The 21,910-nt window shown below is 44.2% G+C and overlaps 1 non-coding gene across 1 annotated transcript; it reads left to right on the forward strand.

The window, feature by feature from the left end:
* The first annotated feature begins 4,256 nt into the window (after positions 1–4,256).
* trnaq-cug (transfer RNA glutamine (anticodon CUG)) lies at positions 4,257–4,328 on the forward strand. The gene has a single exon. It is a non-coding gene; the product is annotated as a tRNA-Gln (tRNA).
* The last annotated feature ends 17,582 nt before the right edge of the window (positions 4,329–21,910 follow it).

The following is a 21,910-nucleotide window of genomic DNA, read 5'->3' on the forward strand; positions in this document are numbered from 1 at the left end:
TGAGATTAACAGCGCGGGATGGAGAAAGACTCAGTTTGAGCGGTGACGCTGCCGGAGGAATGGAGAGCTGGAGTTCACCCAGAAAAGCAGCAAAGTTGCTTCTTCTGTACAAACCTCCTTCTGTACAAACAGTGGCCCCCAACTTGGGGCTGGAAGCCACCGTCCATTAACGCTGATAAGTTAATGATGATCAGCAGAATATCCACAAAATGGTTTATCACAGGTTGGTACTAACACTGCAGTAAAATTAAATGCAGTAGAATAGGACGGCATGGTTTCACAGTGGTTCGCAATGATGCCTCACAGCGCCAGTGGCTCAGGTTAAATTCTCGGGTCACTCTGTGTGGAGTTTGCACGTTCTCCCCGTGTCTGCGTGGGATTCCTCCGTGTGCTCCGGTTTGCTTTCCAAACATGTGTGAGAGACGGCCCGAGTGGGGTGGAGGGAGAGGGGGCAACAAAATGGAAAGTGAGATTTTAAATAAACAATGCAAAACATGGAAATTTTAAAAAAATATATATATATAAAAAGATATAAAGTAATAAAAATAAATAAGTAAGATCAAACGAAATAAAACAAAATAAATGGAAATGGGGAGAAGATGGAGGAAAGGAGATGCTCTGAAGTTGTTGAATTCAGTGTTGAGTCTGGAACGCAGTCAGTGCCGAATCGGGAGATCGGGCGATGTTCCTCCAGTTTGCATTGGAATTCCTCCTGATACCATTGTTTATTGCCCCTTCCGTCACGTTACTGATGATCAGGAGTAGACTGATGGTAATTTGCGGCGTTGGATTTGACCTGATATTTGTAAACCGGGTAATCTTGGGCAAATTGAAGCATTGGCGGTTAGATGGCAGTGTTGTAGCGTAGGAACAGCTTAGCTCGGATTGCGGTAAGTTCTGAATCTGAATTCTTCAGCACCATTGCCAGAATATATTTTTATGACCATAGCATTGGCTGTTTTCAATGCTTTCAACTTTCTTTTTCTTTAATTCAAATCAAATGGAATTGGCATTTTTTCCGTTCAGTGTCTTCCCCACTCCGTCTCTATCTTTCTCTTTGTCGATCTGCGTCGGTTATTCCCTCGCTCAGTCTCTCCATACAATTCCCCTCTTTTGTTCTTTTTTATTCATCCTATTCTCTCCATGTCTGGGTGGAATCAAGCTTCATTGAATTGATTCCTGAGATGAGGTGGTTGTTGGGCCGGGGACCCATCTTGATCTTAAGTGGCGGAGGAGACTCAACGGGACATGTGATCCAATCCCGCCTCATTGGTTCTGTTCACTGCCAATACCAGCTCTGGTAGCAATCACTTCTGATGGTGTCACTGATAAGAATTCGAGGACACTTAATTGAGGATAGCGCTCTTTGTGGACGAGTGGGTTCAAACTCCCCCACCGTCAGATATTCACTTCATTTGCTTTAAACGTTAAGAATAAAGTTGGTCAAACACGTGATCGCCAAAATGTTTCGCAGTGGAATGTATTATCATTCATTTTGATGAGAGGAACCAGAAGAGGCAATGTAAAATGAGAAACTAACGGGATTGTGGAAGCAGTTTTGTTGCTTCTCCAGTAAACCAGATCTTCTTCAGCTGCAAGAGCTGCTGTGTTTCTGTAGGGAAGTGGTTACCACGTTGACCTCACACGCGAAACGTTCCTGGTTCAAGACCGCGTCGAAGCATTCCCAAATGTTTTTTATTGCTCACGGATTCATACTTCAGAATTATTCTCGTTTCTCACGAAACTTTAATTGAACGGTTGAGTTATTGCAGCATTTAAGTCAGGAATTGCTCTGTAATGAGAACAAAACGGAAGGTATGTGATAGAGAGCTAGACAAGATGGATTAACTGACACAGGTAATGATGGACAAGTGCAACATTGAGCTGGTGATGGTGGAGTCCGGGTGATCTATTGCTGCCGAATCAGTGTTTTCACCGCCAGGGCCCGGGGTTTATAACAATCGATAACTAAGTAGAACATCTTGAATTTGCTCTGTTTGTGGGGATAATTGAATCTGAACACAAGGAAAAAGGTGCATTTTACTGGAATCATAAAGTGATATCGAGATTGAGTGAATGTGTCTCAGGCGAAAGTGGCCTGAAATGAAGCAATGAGTAAAGCGACGATGATCAGCTGATTGCAAATCTCTTAAATCAGCTTCACTGGAAGTTTCGTGGTCAGGATTCAGTACGGTGGTTCGGGTTTGATTTCCACCCAAGGAGTGGGTGTAAATCAAACCCGATTATCATTCTATAATCAAATTATAGAACTTTCTATGATTCTTCATTGAATTCAAACACACCTCACAGCATCTGTGAAGGGCGAAGCAAGATTAATCTTCCAGCTGGAAGAACTTGCACTAGAGTTGGAAAAGTCAGAGATGTAACATCAGCAATAAGCTCTGACGAAGAATCACACGGCAAACACACGGCAGACAGTGGTCACTGAACGTAACTGACACATTTCAAATTCTGCCGCTTTGCATTAACATCTTTGAACTTCGTATTCTCCATCTCAGACATTTCCTATGAATCAAATATTACCCACAAAATCTTCGCTCTGATGCTCGTTCCACTGATTATAGAAGAGTAACTGTTAAAATGGGCATGCGGTTGGCTTCATAGCTCAGAGCGCCAGTCATCGTGGCTGTCTGGTTAACGTGATGGAGTTTAAATCCATTGGGATTTCCCGCTTCTGATTATTCCTGGTTTGAACTTTGTGTCCACAGAGCGAATTGAATCAAATCCACCCAAACACTCGGGCGGTTGCACATTTCCGTTCATTCACCAAAGCATCACGGAACCTGCAGTCAGAAATGGAACAGAGACGGAGCCAGGTTGTGTTTTCAGTATGTTGTCTCTCCTTCGGCCTCTGTCACGCTGGGTGCGTGTATGTGTCTGGGTTTCTCTGTGTGCGTCAATGTGCTTTAGCTCCCCCTTGGAAATGAACAGCTTTTTACCGTCACAAAATTATCCACAATAGTTCAAAAGTTTAATCATGAAATGTTTCAGAGAAAAGATCAGAGTGAAAGATGTAAGAGGAGTTTGTAATGTTTGGAAGGAGGTGCAGCAAATAAATAGAAGATGGGAATGATGTTACTGCTGACTGAGAGGAATGCAATGTAACGGTGGGGATTTTATTGATCGGTTAACTGTAAACGTTGGATTCAGAACAAGCTGAGGCACCAGATGGAAACAGCGTTTGGCTTCACGTATGTTAAGAAAGGGTGCAAGCATCGCTACAGCAGGAGGACGGTTAGCTTAGTCGCAGCATATCAGATGTAATTTCAGAATCGTTGGTTGCAGCCCCACGTTAGACTCCATCGTGTTTAATCTTTGCTGCTTTCCTGGGTGACTCCAGCTCTCCATCCCTCCGGCAGCGTCACCAATCAAACTGAACCTTTCTCCATCCCGCTTTGTTGATCTCAGTGAAGGAATGAAAATTGCAATCAATAAAGGTGAAAGAGTTTAATGTTCATTCGGTGAGAAGTTTTCTTCTTCGCCTGGGAATTTGTATCCAGAAATGCGTGATATTTTTGTCAGTATAAACGGGTCAATCTGGCCCATTAGCACCCAGACGTTACGTTGTATCACGATCTCTATCGGCAGAACCTTACAATCTATCACTGTCCTTCACTATCTGTGTTTGTCCTTTACCTGTTGCACATGTGACATTTCCAGCTCGCAAGCCAACTACAAATCTCACTCCACTGATTCTGACAGAGCTGCTTTCGATCAGGAAGTACTTCAAGTTTTTTTAAAATCAAAACCATTAAATCTTAGTACATCGAAGCCAGTCTGCGACCCTGAAAACGCCGACCCCTCACCACTCGATGACCAGGATCCCACCTGCCCGATTCTCCCAGATACTGATTACAGCAATGTGCACAGTGCCAATTATCCACAGTCACACTCTGCTTCCTGTCTGTTAAGGTTAGAAATTGTTCACATTTTCACACTGGCTTCCAATGCGACGAAAATAGAGGGTGAACAGCTGATGCTGTTCAGTAGATTTACCACAATAGAGTTTCTAACAGGTCGATGCTAACATTGCTGTTTGAATGTGGTGAGCTGCAGTGAAATTCAATGCAGTTGAAGGTAGAGTACTCATTATTTTCGGAGGAAACAGCAGGGCAATGTCAGTATGAATTGCTGTGGGTAATTGACGGGATTGTGGAATGGGAATGATTTTTCTCCCTGCTGTTCAGACTGGCACAGGTATTGCATGATTATTTGCAGGCGGATATTGTGCGTTGGGTTCCGTGGTGTAATGGTGAGCACTCTGGACTCTGAATCCAGCGATCTGAGTTCAAATCTCGGCGGAACCTTGGTCAACGCTGATGGTTGATTTGCCGAAGGGCGTTTCGTTCAATTTTTTCACAACGTACGAATCGAGAGGGCAATTTGTCAGCCAGTTCAACTGCTATTACAATGCGCATTGCTGAGCCTCTGGCGCCAGATGCCTGGCGCATCAATGTCTTTTCATATTTTATCTTCTCTTTAATTCCTCTGTTGAAAGAAAGGAGCAGCTGGTGCCACACAGCAACAGCCCTTCGAATGGAGTCCAGCAATTATTGAGCAAGTGTGTGTGTGTGTGTGTGTGTGTGTGTGCGCGCGCGCGCGTGCGCGTGAGAGAGAGAGAGAGAGCGAGTGTAGGTACGTGTGTGTGTTTTGGGAGACAAGTCTAGTGTCTTCGGTCACTGTGCTGTCGATTCCATGGTGTAACGGATCGCACTCTGGCCTCTCGCTTCCGAACTCTTTAAATTGGGACAGATGAGTGAGTGAATGACACGACACATGAAGATGGACCCCCCCCCCCCCCGCCTTTCTACAGTGGCTTCCCTGCCTCTCAGCGCATTGTATTCCTGAGCAATCATCCTCTGGGGCTGATGCAATGACGCCAGGAGAGGCATTCGCTGCAGCGTCTGCAATTTGAATGCCGTGGAATTTGCTGAGATTTCGTCAGTGTTGAGATTTACACTTTCTGACAATTTAAAATAAAATGCCCTTCTGCAAACCCGTCATCGGCTTTAGCAAAACAAATCAAGGTTTTGCCACGATACGAACTCGAATTGCTGGATTCAGATTCCAGAGCGCTCACCGGTACACCACAGATCTCAGAACGCGCCCATTGCCGGCAAATGATCACTCGAACAATTTGATCTCTTTCATTCGATGTGACAGCAACAGCAAGTATGATAACAATGTGTCGTTATAGGCCACCGTTGATATCAGAAAAGCTCAGAAGGCAGAGTGCCCCAAATCTCAAATTATTTCATCGCAAGACCTATCGGGAGATATCTCCAGAAATAGCCATGTTTCGCAGGTCATTTGCAAGTCATTGCGGTGCTCTGTGTTCCGTGGTGTAATGGTGAGCTCGCTGAACTTTCAATGCTGCGATCTGAGTTCAAATCTCGGTGGAGCCTTGCTCTCCTTTACCAATGCTGATAATTGATTTTCTCCATGACATTTATTCTCCATTTGTCACCATGTACGAATCGAGAGGGCACTTTGTCAATACACATTGCTGAGACTCTGGCGCCAGATGCTTGTAGCATCAGTGTTTTTCTTTTATCATCTTTCGCTACTCTTTGACGTTCTGTCGAATCAGAGGAGCAGTTGGTGTCAAACAAAAACCCGACTGGAGCCTGGCAATTATTGAGCAAGAGTGTGTTTGTGTGAGATTTGGGTGAAAGATCTCCCGCATTAAAACAGCGCCCAGTTGGTTCCATGGTGTAACGGTGAGCACTCTGGACTTTGAATCCAGCATTCCGAGCTCGAATCTCAATGAAACCACTATTCTCAACGCCCGAACTCCTGCTTAACTTGGGGCAGATGACTCAGTGAATTATATCGGTAGAATAACTGTGGTTAGCACTACTGCCTCCCAGTAACAGGGCCCGTGTTCAGTTCTGGCTTCGGGTGACTGTGTGCAGTTTGCACATTCTCCCCGTGTCTGTATGTGCGGAAGAAAACCGAGCACACGTCCTATAAGACAAAAATGTGCGGATTAGGTTGATTGGTCATGTTACGTTACCCTTAGAGTCAGGGGATTAACTGGGTAAATATGCGGGATTACAGGGATGGAGACTGGGTGCGTTTGCTGCTGGTGCCGGATGAGCCAAATTGCTTCCTTCTACACGATAAGGGTTCTATGATTCTGCCTCCGAACTCTTCATTTTCTTGAGCAATCGTCCTCTGTGACTGAAGCCATGAAGCTAGGAAATCATTTCCTGCATCGTCTGCAATGTGGATGCGGTGGAATTTGCTGAAATTTCTTCAGAGTTTAAAATTTCACTTTCTGCCAATTTTAAATAAAATACCCTTCAGCAAACCAATCATCGCCTTTAGCAAAGAAAAGCAAGGCTCCACCGAGATCTGATTTCAGATTACTGGATTCAGAGTTCAGAATGCTCACCGTTACACCACACAACCGGGAACATGGGCGCCACTTGCAAATCGTCACCAACCGCATTTGGTTCTGTGGTGAAACTGTGGGCACTCTAGAGTCTGAATCCAGAGATCTGAGTTCGAATCTCCTTGGAACATTGTTTTTCTTTGCCAATTCTGATGATTGATTTGCTAGATGATATTTGATTTGATTTTGATTTAATTTATTATTGTCACGTGTATTAGTATACAGTGAAAAGTATTGTTTCTTGCGCATTATACAGACAAAGCATAACGTTCATAGGGAAAGAAATGAGAGAGTGCAGAATGTAATGTCACAGTCATAGCTAGGGTGTAGAGAAAGGTCAACTTAATAGAAGGTAGGTACATTCAAAAGTCTGATGGGAGCAGGACAGAAACTCTTCCTGAGTCAGCTGGTACGTGACCTCAGACTTTTGTATCTTTTTTCCCAACGGAAGTAGGTGAAAGAGAGAATGTCCAGGGTGCGTGGGGTGCTTAATTATGTTGGCTGCTTTGCCGAGGCAACCGAGGTTTAACTTTCTCACAAAGTATGAATCGAGAGGACAATTTGAAAGCCAGTTCAACTTCAATGACAATGCACATTGCAGAGAAAATGTGTGTGTGTGTTTGTGTGTGTGTGACTAAGAGAAAGATCTGGGAAAATGGCCTGCTGCCTTAAACCAGTGGCCTGTCGGTTCTATGGTGAACTGGTTAGCTTTCTGGTTTGTGAATCAAGCAAACTGAGTTCGAATTTCCGTGGAGCCACTATTCTTTTCGTTCTAAGTCTTGTTTAAATTGGGAGAAAGGACTCAGTAAATGATACCGGTTGGGGAACCCCTGCACTCTGTGGCATTTCCGGCACGGTGGCACAATGCTACCTCACAGTGTTAGGCACCGGGTTTCAATTCTGGCTTCGGGTGACATTCTGCAGTTTGCACATTCTCCCCGTGTCTGCGTGTGTGGAAGGAAGCTGAGCATCCGGCGCAGAATCCAAAGGTGTGTGGGTAGGTTGATTGGCCATGCTACTTTGCCCGTAGTGTCAGGGGGACTAAGAGGGTAAGTGTATGGGGATAGGGCCAGGGTGTGATTGTTATCGGCGCAGGCTCGATGGGCCGAATGGCTTCCTTCTGCACTGCAGGGATTTTATGATTCTGCCTCCGGGCTCTATTCTTTCTTGAACAATCGCCCTCGAGGGCTGAAGCAATAACACCAGGAGAATCATTCGCTGCATCGTCTGCAATGTGATTGCGGTGGAATTTGCTGAAATTTCCTCAGAGTCTAAAATTCACTTTCTGAGAATTTCAAATAAAATGTCCTTCAGCAAACCAATCACCGGCTTTAGCAAATAGAAGGAACGTTTCACCGAGATCTGAACTCGTATTACTGAATTCAGAGTCCAGAGTGCTCACCATCACACCACTTAACCAGGAACAGAGCCGCCAGATGCAAATGGTCACTCAAAGTATGTGACCTCCTTCATTCAATGTGGGAGGAACAACAAGTGGATCAATTGCTTTGAGCGACCATTTGAAGCCGACTGATCTGTTGTCGGTTTTCTGGTCTAACTGTGAGCACTCTGGATCCAGCGAACCAGGTTTAAGTTTAGTTGGATCCTTGCTCTTCTTTCCCATTGCTGAGGATTAGTTTGTGAAACGACCTTTTATTTAAATTTCTCATGAAGTAGGAATCTGGAGGACAGTTTGTCAGCCAGTTTAACTTCTCTTACATTGCACATTGCTGAGCCTCTGGGGACAGATGCCTGCAACAACAATGTTTTGTTTCCATCTTTTCGCGACATACACAATTGTTTCCTTTTCTTCATGTTGAGCTCCTGTTTTCTCTTTTTGGTGTCTGTTACAGTTGTACATATATTGGGCAGCTCAGAGCACACGTGCTCTGTTCTCAATATGAAAATCAATTGTTATGTTCCCTTCTGTGAACTTTAAAAAAACGTTTCTGTAAAATGTTCTCTGAATTTTTAAAGTAAATCTTGAATAAAAAATGAATAAATCATCACTTTGCCAAACTCCTTTCCCCATCAGGCAAAATGGATATCCATCCTTGTGTCCAATCTGCGCTTCAAACCAAATCTCTCAGAGTAAAATATAATTCTCTTCCCCACTGCACGAGGCACGCTTTCCAAGTATAAGGATCTCCCACACCACAACACAGTCCTGTGCAATCTCTCAGGGAGAAGTGGAACATTGAGGCTCATAATTCGAACAAATGCCACCAGAGGGCGTTTCAGCATTACTCGAGTTTCAGCATTGGGATATTGACTCGCTCTCAGTGAATATATGCCAGATACATACTTTCATACCTAACATAAATGGACATTAATGATTGCAACCCAGTTCAATGCAACCAAAATTAGCTACTTGAATAGGCATCTACGGAACTATGGCCAAAAGTTCCTCAGCAACAGCACTGGTCGGCAGCTCAGTCTCGATATTGACATTCTCAATTAAACATTCGCCTTTAAAGCATTTTCAACATTGAGAGCAGAACGGTAGAATACACTGGAGTGTTTTACCTACAGTGACGTGTGATGCGACAATGACCATGCTCCAATGTCGGCTGCAGGTTCCAACAGTCAATGCTTTTCCATTTTTTCAAATCTACTTGCCTGAATATCATAGAAACATCGGATCCCTACAGTGCAGAAGGAGGCAATTTGGCCCATTGAACCTACACCGACTCCCTGACACCAATCCTACTCAGGCCCTATCCCCGGAAGCCCATATATTCAGCCCGCTAATCCCCCTAACCGACACACACATCTTGGGACACTAAGGGGCATGTGAGCTCGGCCAATCCACCTAACCTGCATAGCTTTGGAGTTTGGGATGAAACAGCAGCACCGGGAGGAACTTTCTATTACTGGAAAAGCTAGATGTGCTACGCATCCTCTTTCACCATATTAATAGTCCCGAGAGACCACAGCAGTTTAAGAACCTGCACATCCCCTCTCCTTCTCAAGGGTAATTAGGAATGGAGTTGAAATCTAGACTTCCCAGTAACGCTGACATTACTTCATGTATTAATAATAATTAAAGCCCGTGAGAGGAATTTCACTGCAGTCATGGTTATCACTACGCTGATAGTGGAGCAAAATCCGTGAAAACAAAGTGACAAACTCATTCAAAAATTATTTACTTTCTTTAGTACAATTAAGGTGAAGGTGTTCCTTCCCCAACTCCGGTGGATAATACGGGAAGCATTTTCTCTGCAAGAATAGTGACTGTAATGCAGCTCGGGGTGATTCTCTTTGCTATCTGCCGGCCTCACAGCACCAATGGAAAAGCAAGGAAGTGAGGTGAGTACAGCCTGAGACACGGCAGCAGATTATTGAGGGCGGGGTTTAGAAAGGGTGGCTAAATATCCAACCCTCCCCTTTCACAGAGCGGACAGAGACAATGCGGCTGCTCAGCATCTGGGTTGTGTGGGGAATATTTCTGGCAGGTAAATGTGGATGCGTTCTTCCATTCCCCAAGCTTGATTGGAATCAAATTTCAACCAGCCACCGGTCTATACTTTTCCTGATTAATTTATTATATTCCAGATCTGAGTCATGGAGATTCTGTCACTCAGCCGCTGCCCTCAGATGTTAAGGCAGAAGGAGCAGCGCTCATATTCACCTGTAACTATGAAACTACACAGAGAAACTATGCATTACACTGGTACCGCCAACTCCCAGGAAACCATCCCGAGTTTATAGTGTGGAGAAGTACATACAACAGTGAAGATAAAGCAGATTTTGCCAAAAGCCGTTTCTCTATCGAGCTTCATACATCGACTAAATTCACCAGTTTAACTGTTTCGGATCTGCAGCTGACTGATGTCGCCGTGTATTACTGCGCTTTACAGCTATCACAGTGATGGAAAGCTGTCTCACCCCTGCACAAAAACTGCCTTTGGATTGTTGGTGCGAGCTCTGTTCTGTTGAGCGTTAAGTAGGAGTGCGGTTGTTGCAGTGCAGCGGCGCTCACAGGCGCTCAGATACACACCGAGAGGAAACCAAATTAACCCCGGATCAAACTGTCACCCAACAGTTAGCAGGAGAGACTGAGAAAATGAAATGCAGAACTGCAGTGGAACAGAGAAACATCACATAATCATAACTGAAGCCACCCGTTATAATCCCCGCCCTCAATGATCCGACGTCCTGTGTGAGCTGGATGTCAGTGAAAGGAAACACCTCGATCTGTGCTGCAGCCAATGTCCTGGTGGGAGACAGCGTTCTGCTGTGTGGGTTGGTTTGTTAATGATCATCAGAAAAACAATAGTTAAAGGAAAAGGGGAAACAAGATTAGCCTCAGGAGACACCCTGAAGCACAAGCAGCTCATTCTCAATTCTCAGTTACTACTTTGTGGAACAAGTTGGTTGCAGATACGCTGTTTCTGATCCAGTAACACGCACTGATTAAATATAGCTCTGAACAGACCAGTTGTAAGCTGCTGGAGAGTGAGGGAGGAGATGATAAATGGTTGTTTCATAGGCGGGCAGGTGGGGAACGGGTAGTAAAGGAGACAAAAAGCACATTAAAATATCATGAGCGCATTTATGACGTTTAACTTCTGTATAAAGGCGACTTGTAATCAACTAATGTAATAAGTCCACTGGTGGCCATGTGAACATACAAATTCGGAGCTGGAGTAGGCAACCGTGCCACCTCGAGACTGCCCGACATTTGATAAGATCCTGGCGGATTGAATTGTGACATCTCTATTTCCATGTCTCCCCTGTACACTCTGACTCCCTGGTCATTCAATAATCGACCTCACCCCGTCCTAATTGTTTTCAATGAACTTGCCACCACTGATTTCTGGGGAAGGGGATATCACAGACCAAATAACATCATGGTGACAAAAAGGCATAATCTCATCATTTCTGAGGGGACCTTGAGGAGTTTATTAACATTATCTCCCAAGTTTTTGTCCCTGTCACAAAGGAAACATCCTTTTAGTTTGGAATTAACCTCTGCACATTCTATACTGACCCAGCGATGATAACGGAAAAACCGTATAATTCCAGGAATGAATGATACGGATTTTTTCTGTTTTATTCAAATAGGTTATGTATTTTTAAAATATCTTTAACACTATGCTATATTACTCTGCACACAACTGGCCTTGACAGGCCGGAAGGAGATTTATTGGAATGGTATTTGTGATCAGGGAGCTCTCCAAATTTGGTCAGCTCAAACAGTGTAAAACTGATAGCAATTCCGCACCACTCGAGGTCACTGGGGGACGAGACACCAAAACTTTCTCCAAAACAAACCATTTTAAAATTAATTTGACCGAGTGTGGGATTCGTTGCTGAGTCCACAATTTATTGTATTCCCTAATTGCTTTTCAAATGGTGGTGATGATGTTGGGGCTGCCCTCTTCCAGGCCAGCTGATATCAAGAAAACCAAACTCAGCTGTGAGTTCAAACTGCAGTTTCACTATCTTGCGATTAAACTATTACAATATCACCATCTGGTGGTGACTTGCACTTACGGCAGGCGCTGGCCTCTGTGAGTCTCGGGGAAGTTCAGGCACTGGATGGCTGGAACTGGCATCCGGTTGATGAAGTGCCAATATGGAATAAGATTGTTCATTCCCTTTTGCAAACTTTCATTCCTAAATTGGAATGGAAGTTTGCAACATGTGCTCGGGTGGTGCATTCGCCTATTTGTCACCAGGCACTGTATAAGAATTTTGTGACCCATTCCCCATGGGAGATATTGTCTGGAGTTGCAGTTCGGGATTATTGTGTACATTAATATTTAAAATAAATATTATTGAAGATATATGGCACGGGAGATACGTTTCAAGATCTACCGGACAGATGTTCTTGCTGTTTTGCGCAAAGGAAATAAAACTGTTCTTTTTGATGTTGCCGGGATGCTTCTCTCTGACACCGCCGTGTATCACTGTGCCACGGAGCCCACACTGCTGCAGAGATAGAGCGGATCCCAGACAATAACCCCACACATGGGAGTTCCAGTTAGGTACCACTAGATGGCGGTCTTACGCTGGTAAACATAATCAATAATTCACTCTCCATGTAAGTCACAGGGAACTTCCCAAGAGGTCAGAAAAAAAACACAATCTCAACAAGAGGTGAGCAACATTTGAGGAGTTATATTAGTTTATTTTAACTTGCATTTGTGCTATCGCCGATCTTCTTAAATCTATTCCATTTAGCTCAGTTGTTGCCCTTGGATGCAGTTTCCGTGTCTCTAATATTGAACAACTCAATCCCCCTCTCCCCTGACAGGTTTCTGAAGTCTATTACCGCGGCCTGGTCACTGGGTTTATTTGATCCGAGAGATGTACAGCTTCCGAGAAAGTGTATACACAATGAAGAAATTTCACAATGAAGTGACTGTGATCTTTTAAATAGACATTGAGCACAGAATTTCCCCAATGACCAGTGAACTTCAGAATGTTTCCTCAATGATGCTTGTTACTATAAAGCAACCAAGAATTTGCAGCTGCCAATTAACAGAGCAGGGTTTCATCCCCGCAACCCCATCCGGAAAAGTGCACCCGTTCCCCTATCGAGATGCTGAAATCAGCTCGGCTCGAGGGATTTCCTTTCGATATCAGCCAGCTCATAACTGAGAGATCTCACAGACTCAGAGAGACACAATGATTGAAGTGGCAGGATACTGGACACACTTGGGCTGATCACAGGTTAATGAGCAATCTTGCATAACTGACAGTCACATTATGGCTGCATCTGCCCGCGATTCTGAGCAACCCGCAGCAGACAGGGTTTTCAACCTATAGTTAAAGACAGTTTTTGTGCAGCAGTCAGACTGCTTTCCATCACTGTGAGTTTCAGCGAGAGCGCAGTAGTACAAGGCAGTGTCAGTCAGCTGCAGACCCGAGATGGTCAAACTGGTGAATTTACTCGATGCCTGAAGTTCTCCAGAGAAGCGGCTTTCAGCAAAATCTGCTACATCTTCACCAAACAATGAGTTCTTCCCCACTGTAACACAGGGTGTTGCCGGTACCAGTGTAAATTGTAGTTGCTCATTGTAGTATCAAAGGTACAGTTTAAAGTCACCGTTTCTCCTTCTGTCTGTTATTCTGAGGACAGCGACTGAGTAACAGAATCTCCATGACCCAGATCTGAAAAACATGTTCGAACGAAAACAGATCAGAACAACTGAATACGTAAAATTCAGTTCAAAAACAAATTTGTAAAATTAAAGTAGATATGAAATGCGTTTGGTCCATAATTACCTGTCAGGAATGTTCCCCGCACAATCCAGAAGCTGAGTAGCAGCATCGTTGTTGTCTGCTCTGTAAAAGTGGAGTTGGATATTTGAAGACACCCTTTCCAAACTTCACCCTGTATATTTTGCTGTCGTGTCTCGGAATGCTCTCACTGCATTTCCCTGTATCCGCTGTGGTGCTGTGGGGTTGGTAGCTGGTGAGCTGTCTGCCAGTGAATGGATTCACCCCGTGCTAGCTTCAGTCAGAGTTCCGATCGGACGAAATAGTTTCCTAGTTAGACACGTGGGAAGAGATTTGTAACCGGAAACATGGGGTCACTGATGGGGTTTATTTATTCCGGCTTCAATTCTTCATCTCCGATTCCAGTAGAATCGATGTCAGTGAGTGTGGGCGGATAAAACCCGAGTCTCAGCTTCTTTGATCAGTTCGACAGATAGGCGCCTCAGTTGGATACGAAGCAGGCGTTTGACTCCTTGTAAATTCTTCCGAATATTAAACCCAGGTCCTGGTTCTCATCTGAACTCCCTGGACAACTGCTTCAGCAGAAATTTCATATGATCTGAAAAAAGCTTCGAATTTACAGACTCTCTTTGCTGAGTTTCGCTCTGACATGCACTGGGGTGACTGGAGCAGATGAGGTGATGCAGCTTCCTCGGTGGAAATGTTGTGAGTGAAGGGGGATCCGTATCCATGAACTGCACCACGACCACTACATTTAGCAACGCATATTGGTACAGACAGTCCCCGAATCAGCCACCCCAGTATCTGGTGATGGCCAGAACAGAAACCGATTAACGCGAGAGGATCACTGCCTCAATCGGCGGAGGCAGCAAATTCAGCGCCCTGACTGTGAGAGACGCCAAAGTTACAGACACTGCCACCTATCTCTGCGCCGTGAGCCACAGTGTGACAAACATAGGGTGAGCCCATACAAAAACATGCACAGACTGCGAGAGCAACTCTGCTGAGTCCGGAGTATCGGCAGAGTGAATGGAATTATAAAAAGTCCATTAACAAAGGAAATGAGCGCAACACAAAATAAAATATAGAATCTAATTGTTAAAATTCCGTCAGAAATGAAGATAGATGAGAACAGAGATGGAGAAGAAAAAAGAAGGACGATGTAAACCACAATGAGCGAGCAGCAAATTGAAATAGAAACGTTCAATCTTCATAGGAGAAATGGGCAGAACATGAGGGAACTATCGAAAGGGAAATTGAAGACACTGAAAAGCATTAATAAACGGGTTGAAGATCAGATTAAATCATAAATAAAAGTCGAACATAGAACAGTACAGCACAGAACAGGCCCTTCGGTCCACGATGTTGTGCCGAGCTTTATCTGAAACCAAGATTAAGTTATCCCACTCCCTATCATCCTGGTGTGCTCCATGTGCCAATCCAATAACCGCTTAAATGTTCCCAAAGTGTCTGACTCCACTATCACTGCAGGGAGTCCATTCCACACCCCAACCACTCTCTGCGTAAAGAACCTACCTCTGATATCCTTCCTATGTCTCCCACCATGAACCCTATAGCTATGCCCCCTTGTAATAGCTCCATCCACCCGAGGAAATAGTCTTTGAACGTTCACTCTATCTATCCCCTTCATCATTTTATAAACATCTATGAAGTCTCCCCTCAGCCTCCCCCGCTCCAGAGAGAACAGCCCTGGCTCCCTCAACCTTTCCTCATAAGAGCTACCCTCCAAGCCAGGCAGCATCCTGGTAAATCTCCTCTGCACACTTTCCAGCGCTTCCACATCCTTCCTATAGTGAGGTGACCAGAACTGCACACAATATTCCAAATGTGGTCTCACCAAGGTCCTGTACAGTTGCAGCATAACCCCACGGCTCTTAAACTCCAACCCCATGTTAATAAATGCTAACACACTCTAGGTCTTCTTCACAGCTCTATCCACTTGAGTGGCAACCTTTAGAGATCTGTGAATATGGACCCCAAGATCTCTCTGTTCCTCCACAGTCTTCAGAGCCCTAACTTTGACCCTGTAATCCACATTTAAATTAGTCCTACCAAAATGAATCACCTCACATTTATCAGGGTTAAACTCCATTTGCCATTTTTCAGCCCAGCTTTGCATCCTATCTATGTCTCTTTGCAGCCTACAACAGCCCTCCACCTCATCCACTCCTCCCACGAATCTTGGTGTCATCAGCAAATTTACTGTTCCAGTCCTCAGCCCCCTCCTCTAAGTCATTAATAAAAATCATAAAGAGCAGAGGACCAAGCACTGATCCCTGTGGCACTCCGCTAGCAACCTGCCTCCAGTCCGAAAATATTCTATCCACCACCACCCTCTGTCTTCGATCAGATAGCCAGTTACCTATCCAATCGGCCAACTTTCCCTCTATCCCACACCTCCTTACTTTCATCATAAGCCGACCATGGGGGGCCTTATCAAACGCCTTACTAAAATCCATGTATATGACATCAACTGCCCTACCTTCATCAACACACTTAGTTACCTCCTCAAAAAATTCTATCAAATTTGTGAGGCACGACTTGCCCTTCACGAATCCGTGCTGACTATCCCGGATTAATCCGCATCTTTCTAAATGGTCGTAAATCCTATCCCTAAGGATCTTTTCCATCAATTTACGAACCACCGAAGTAAGACTAACTGGTCTATAATTACCAGGGTCATTTCTATTCCCTTTCTTAAACAGAGGAACAACATTCGCCACTCTCCAGTCCTCTGGCACCATCCGCGTGGGCAGTGAGGACCCAAAGATCAAAGCCAAAGGCTCTGCATTCTCATCCCTTGCCCCCCAAGAATCCTAGGATATATTTCATCAGGCCCAGGGGACTTATCGAACTTCATTTTATTCAAAACTGCCAGTACATCCTCCCTCCGAACATCCCTCCGATTTTTTTAATGACTGAGAGGAGGAGGCTGAAGGATGGATCAGTAAATTTGCTGATGACACCAAGATTGGTGGAGTAGTGGATGAGGTGGAGGGCTGTTGTAGGCTGCAAAGAGACATAGATAGGATGCAAAGCTGGGCTGAAAAATGGCAAATGGAGTTTAACCCTGATAAATGTGAGGTGATTCATTTTGGTAGGACTAATTTAAATGTGGATTACAGGGTCAAAGGTAGGGTTCTGAAGACTGTGGAGGAACAGAGACATCTTGGGGTTCATATCCACAGATCTCTAAAGGTTGCCACTCAAGTGGGTAGAGCTGTGAAGAAGGCCTATAGTGTGTTAGCTTTTATTAACAGGGGGTTGGAGTTTAAGAGCCGTGGGGTTATGCTGCAACTGTACAGGACCTTGGTGAGACCACATTTGGAGTATTGTGTGCAGTTCTGGTCGCCTCACTATAGGAAGGATGTGGAAGCGCTGGAGAGAGTGCAGAGGAGATTTACCAGGATGCTGCCTGGTTTGGAGGATAGGTCTTATGAGGAAAGGTTGCGGGAGCTAGGGCTGTTCTCTCTGGAGCGGAGCAGGCTGAGGGGAGACTTAATAGAGGTTTATAAAATGATGAAGGGGATAGATAGAGTGAACGTTCAAAGACTATTTCCTCGGGTGGATGGAGCTATTACAAGGGGGCATAACTATAGGGTTCGTGCTGGGAGATGCAGGAAGGATATCAGAGGTAGGTTCTTTACGCAGAGAGTGGTTGGGGTGTGGAATGGACTGCCTGCAGTGATAGTGGAGTCAGACACTTTGGGAACGTTTAAGCGGTTATTGGATAGGCACATGGAGCACATCAGCATGATAGGGAGTGGGATAGCTTGATCTTTGTTTCAGATAAAACTCGGCACAACATCGTGGGCTGAAGGGCCTGTTCTGTGCTGTACTGTTCTATGTTCTATGTTCTATCTATTTCCTCCAGCCTATTAGCCTGTAACACCTTCTCTTCCTCAAAAACATGACCCCTCTCCTTGGTGAACACTGAAGAAAAGTATTCATTCATCACCTCGCCTATCCCTACTGACTAGCATGTGTTTTTTTCTTTAACATTTCTAATATTTACTTGCTATTTAAATCGTTGAATGTTCTGAAACATGTCACTGAAAGACCGACCACAGCAAGTTGCCCGACCGGTAAATTTTGGCTTTACTCATTATCCCGACTAGGGGATTTCACATTCACTTCATTGCAGTATTAATGTCACCTTTCTTGTGACAATGATCAATAAACTTTAAAATAATAAACGGAGAATAGGCTACCGATGGCATTGAACAGATACAGCACCTGAGGTTTATTAACAAGGCCGCAGATTTCAGAACACAAGGGGACACGTGTAAGCCTGCACACATCATTGTTCAGAACGCAGTTCAAATACTTAGATCCGTGTCGCGACTTTTCGTTCCTTTGTCGTTAATCTCAGTGACAGTGCGGAAGAGTTACTGGGAAAGATGAAGTGGGGATGAGAGAGAGAGCACCACATTAAGCGGAGGCTCGTCAATCGATTCGTGTTAACCTCAGAGACAGTGTGTAAGAAAGACTGGGAAGGATACAGTGGGGATGAGAGAGCACAGTGCTCAGCGGAAAGTAATCGGAAAATATCTGTACTCCTCAACGTCTTTACTCCAGGATCAGTGTAGCAACCCTTTTGGACAGAGAATTAAACATTCCCACTGATTTCCGTGTTAATAACGTTTCTAACATCACCACAGCGACTACAGTACAAATGAGTTTCCTTGGGTTAGAAAGTGCTTTGGGATATCTGGAGTCTGTAAAAGGCTGTCAATAAATATATTTCCTTCTGTTTACGAGTCAAATTTCTTTCTAGAGATTAACTTCATTGTCCATATGCTTCCACGGTCCCAGTAAAGTTTATTTTTAATTTCATTTTCTTTAGTTCAGTCCGTTTGTCTCCCGTATTGGGTTAATGAATGTTCACCACCTCCTCTGATTTCCCGGGTTCTGTCTGCAGTCTATTCAGAAATTCTTTCCACTCCAGAGGACATCGGCAGTCTGGCAGGAATAAGAATCCGGGAATTTACCGAAGAGACACTGTAGTGCTCAAGGAATGCTGCACCGTCAGAGCTGCCAGCCTCTCGATAACCTGTGAAATCTTCCGTCTTTCCTCTCAGGTGGAGGTGCCGTATCACATGTTCACTGTTTCCAAGAAGAGAAGGAGAAATGTCCTGCTTGATATCTGTTCACCAATCACAATTACTGAAACAGTCAGAAAGCTGCAATATTATTGAATGAAATGACACGCTGATGCCAAATTGGCTGCTGTGTTTCCCACAGTGACAGGGAAACAGTTTGGGACATCAAACTCTAGAAATATTCTAATGCCCATTCTCTAAACTGCCCCCATTGTTTTAGTTTGGTAATATATTTAATAATAAAAAAGTGTATTGGAATTAAAATTTTAAGATGCCAACAAGACTCACTCTGATCACAACGTTTGTCTAATGCTCTGTTATGTTGAGTGAGGCTCTGACAGTTTTGTACAGGTTCAGCCCAGCTGTGAGTTCTGTGGGTCTCAGTGCGCAGTAATACACCACGGAGTCTGCCAGCTCTGTTTTAGACACCTTCAGCTCCGCAGAAAAACGGCACTCTGAAGATCTGTCTGTGTTCCCGGTGTATTTATTTGTCTGCACTAGATACTCCATGGACCCGCTGGGATACTGACGGTACCAGAATAGATAAATGTGGTTGCTTGACGTTGTATAATTACAGAACAACCTAACATCATCTCCTTCAGTGACGGTGACTGCAGCCGGTGGCTGTGTAACAGAATCTTCTCGGGAATGTCCTGTAAGGGTACAAATAAATATTAACTTACACAATGCGACTTGTCTGTTTCCGCCCAGAATCTGCCCGCCATGTTGAACAACAAAGTCATAAAGTCACGACAGTGCAGAAGGAGGCCATTCGACTTATCGAGTCTGCACTGACAACAATCTTACGGAGGCCCTATCCCCGTACCTCCACATATTTACCCTGCTAATCCATCTAACCTACGTATCCCAGGGCACAAAGGGTCTCAAACTCTCAAACTTAGCATGGCCAATGCAACTAACCAGCACATCTTTGGAATGGGAGGAAACCAGAGCACCCGGAGGAAACTCACGCAGACACGGGAAGAACGTGCAAACTCCACACAGACAGTGACCTAAACCGTGAATCGAACCCAGTTTCCTGGAGCTGTGAGGAAGCAATGCTAACCACTGTGTCACCGTACCGCCCACAATAATAACCTCAAAGACAAATCAGACAACTGAACGGAAATATATTTTTCACAGTATATTCGCTGGAACGGGAAGGTGCTTGTGGTGATCGAATAAAACTTCCATCATAAACATTCTACACTTACTAACGAGATCAGTTCCTCTGTAACTGTAACAGGAACTGCTCACTCTCTGTGTTTTAAAGTCTGGCGTTTGCAAAGACATTCACTGGCACCAGAGGAGTTTGAATCTCAGCCCAACTCTTCCTCTCTCATTCCTTGGGGTAAATGTGCCAACTCCCAACAAACAGTGTTCTGTTTTGAGACCAGCGAGATCCGAATGACTTTTCGAAATTGGGATCAATCCATTTCCCCGATCACCCACCCCTCGCCCCTTGCATTGAGCCCATTGAGCTCAACAGAATATAATGTGTGGTAAAGATGTGAAACACAGAATTGAATAACTTGTGAACCTACCGGTTAAAAGAGCTGACGCTGTGAGGAATAAGTACAGCGTAACAGGAAACATGTTTGAAGGGAGCTCGGACGGATTTGACCAGAGCTGGTTGAAGCTGAAATTGTTTGCGGCAAGAAATGGGTAGAAGTTGAGTCACATCCTGGCTCCTGCTGATTGGTTCATTGCCAACAACGTCATCACGTGGCATCCAATCGACTCAAGCTCCTGTTTTCCTGAATTCAACCAATAATTTCACAGCTCCTTTATCTCCATTTAATTCTATTGGTGGAGGGACGAAAGGGACAAAGTGAATTTCTTTCTCGCACGACAGGGAATTTGACAGGAATTGAAAGGATTTTTGGCCGTTTAACCCTTCCAATCACTCGGGTGAAGATAACGGAAGGAAACAGCGTTTGATTTTTCAGTACCTGTGCCTGAGGTCCCAATTAAATTAGCTTCTCTCTAACGATGAAATATCTCCACAGCCGTAAGCTGCAGCCCGGGAGTCATGAGGGATTGGAATAGAACAATGTGTTAAATAGATAAACGCCACATTGTAAATGAAATAAATGATTGAAGGGAGTGGATTGTGTGTTTGATGCATATGCGTAGAATGGGCATGTGTGTTCAACGCACGGGCTCAGTGATGTTGGAGTGAGATGTTATTTAGAAATATTTATAGGTTTCTTCCTTTAAAAATAACAATGTTTACAATAACTTAATATTAACTAACAGAGCCACAGGCTTCCACCAAAAATTGATGTTTGCATATAAACCTATTTGATTCAATATTCTGGTCAAACCTTCTTTCACAGCATCTTCCGAAACCGCAATCTCTAACAACTGTGGTGATTGCGCCAAATCCTAATCACTGGACTACCAGGAAACTGCCTCCAAGGTTTTTAATCTAAACTACGCATGCTAACTTGGCGCTTTGCTTCTATTCCAACATTTACTTTTTGTACACCAGGGACAAGTCTGTCTGACAAGTGCCCCTTCATATGAACACATTTACTGCGGATGCTGGAATCTGAAACAAGAACAGAAAATGCTGGAAAATCTTAACAGGTCTGAAAGCACCTGCGAAGAGAGAATAGACTGAACGTTCACTGTCTGGATGACCCTTCGTTAGAGCTGAAGACAAATAAATTTGGACGAGATTTATACTGTAATGCTGAGGGATATGGGTGTTGGGTGGATGACCAAGGTGTCACATATAAATAAATAAAAAACAAAGGGAATTAATCATGGCTACGATGGCAGCCCATTTAGAGATCAGAATGTGTAAATGGCAGGGCAAAGAATATGTAAGAGATGGCCCGAGTGGGGTGGAGGGAGAGGGGGCAACAAGATCGAAAGTGAGATTTTAAATAAACAATGCAAAACATGGAAATTAATATATATAAGCAATATAAAATAATAAAAATATATAAATAAGATGAAATTTAACAAAACAAAATACATGGAAATGGGGTGAAGATGGAGGAGAGATGTTCTGAAGTTGTTGAGCTGGGGATCCACACAGATTTTAGATGGCGATCTAATCCAGTGTGATCTAATCCAACTCCATTGATTCTGTTCACTGCCAATACCGGCTTGATAGCAATGACTTCTGCTGGTGGCATTGATGGGAAGTCGAAGACACTAAGATGCA

The sequence above is a fragment of the Mustelus asterias genome, unplaced genomic scaffold (assembly GCF_964213995.1).
Source record: "Mustelus asterias unplaced genomic scaffold, sMusAst1.hap1.1 HAP1_SCAFFOLD_50, whole genome shotgun sequence".
In the NCBI taxonomy this organism is placed as follows: Eukaryota; Metazoa; Chordata; class Chondrichthyes; order Carcharhiniformes; family Triakidae; genus Mustelus; species Mustelus asterias.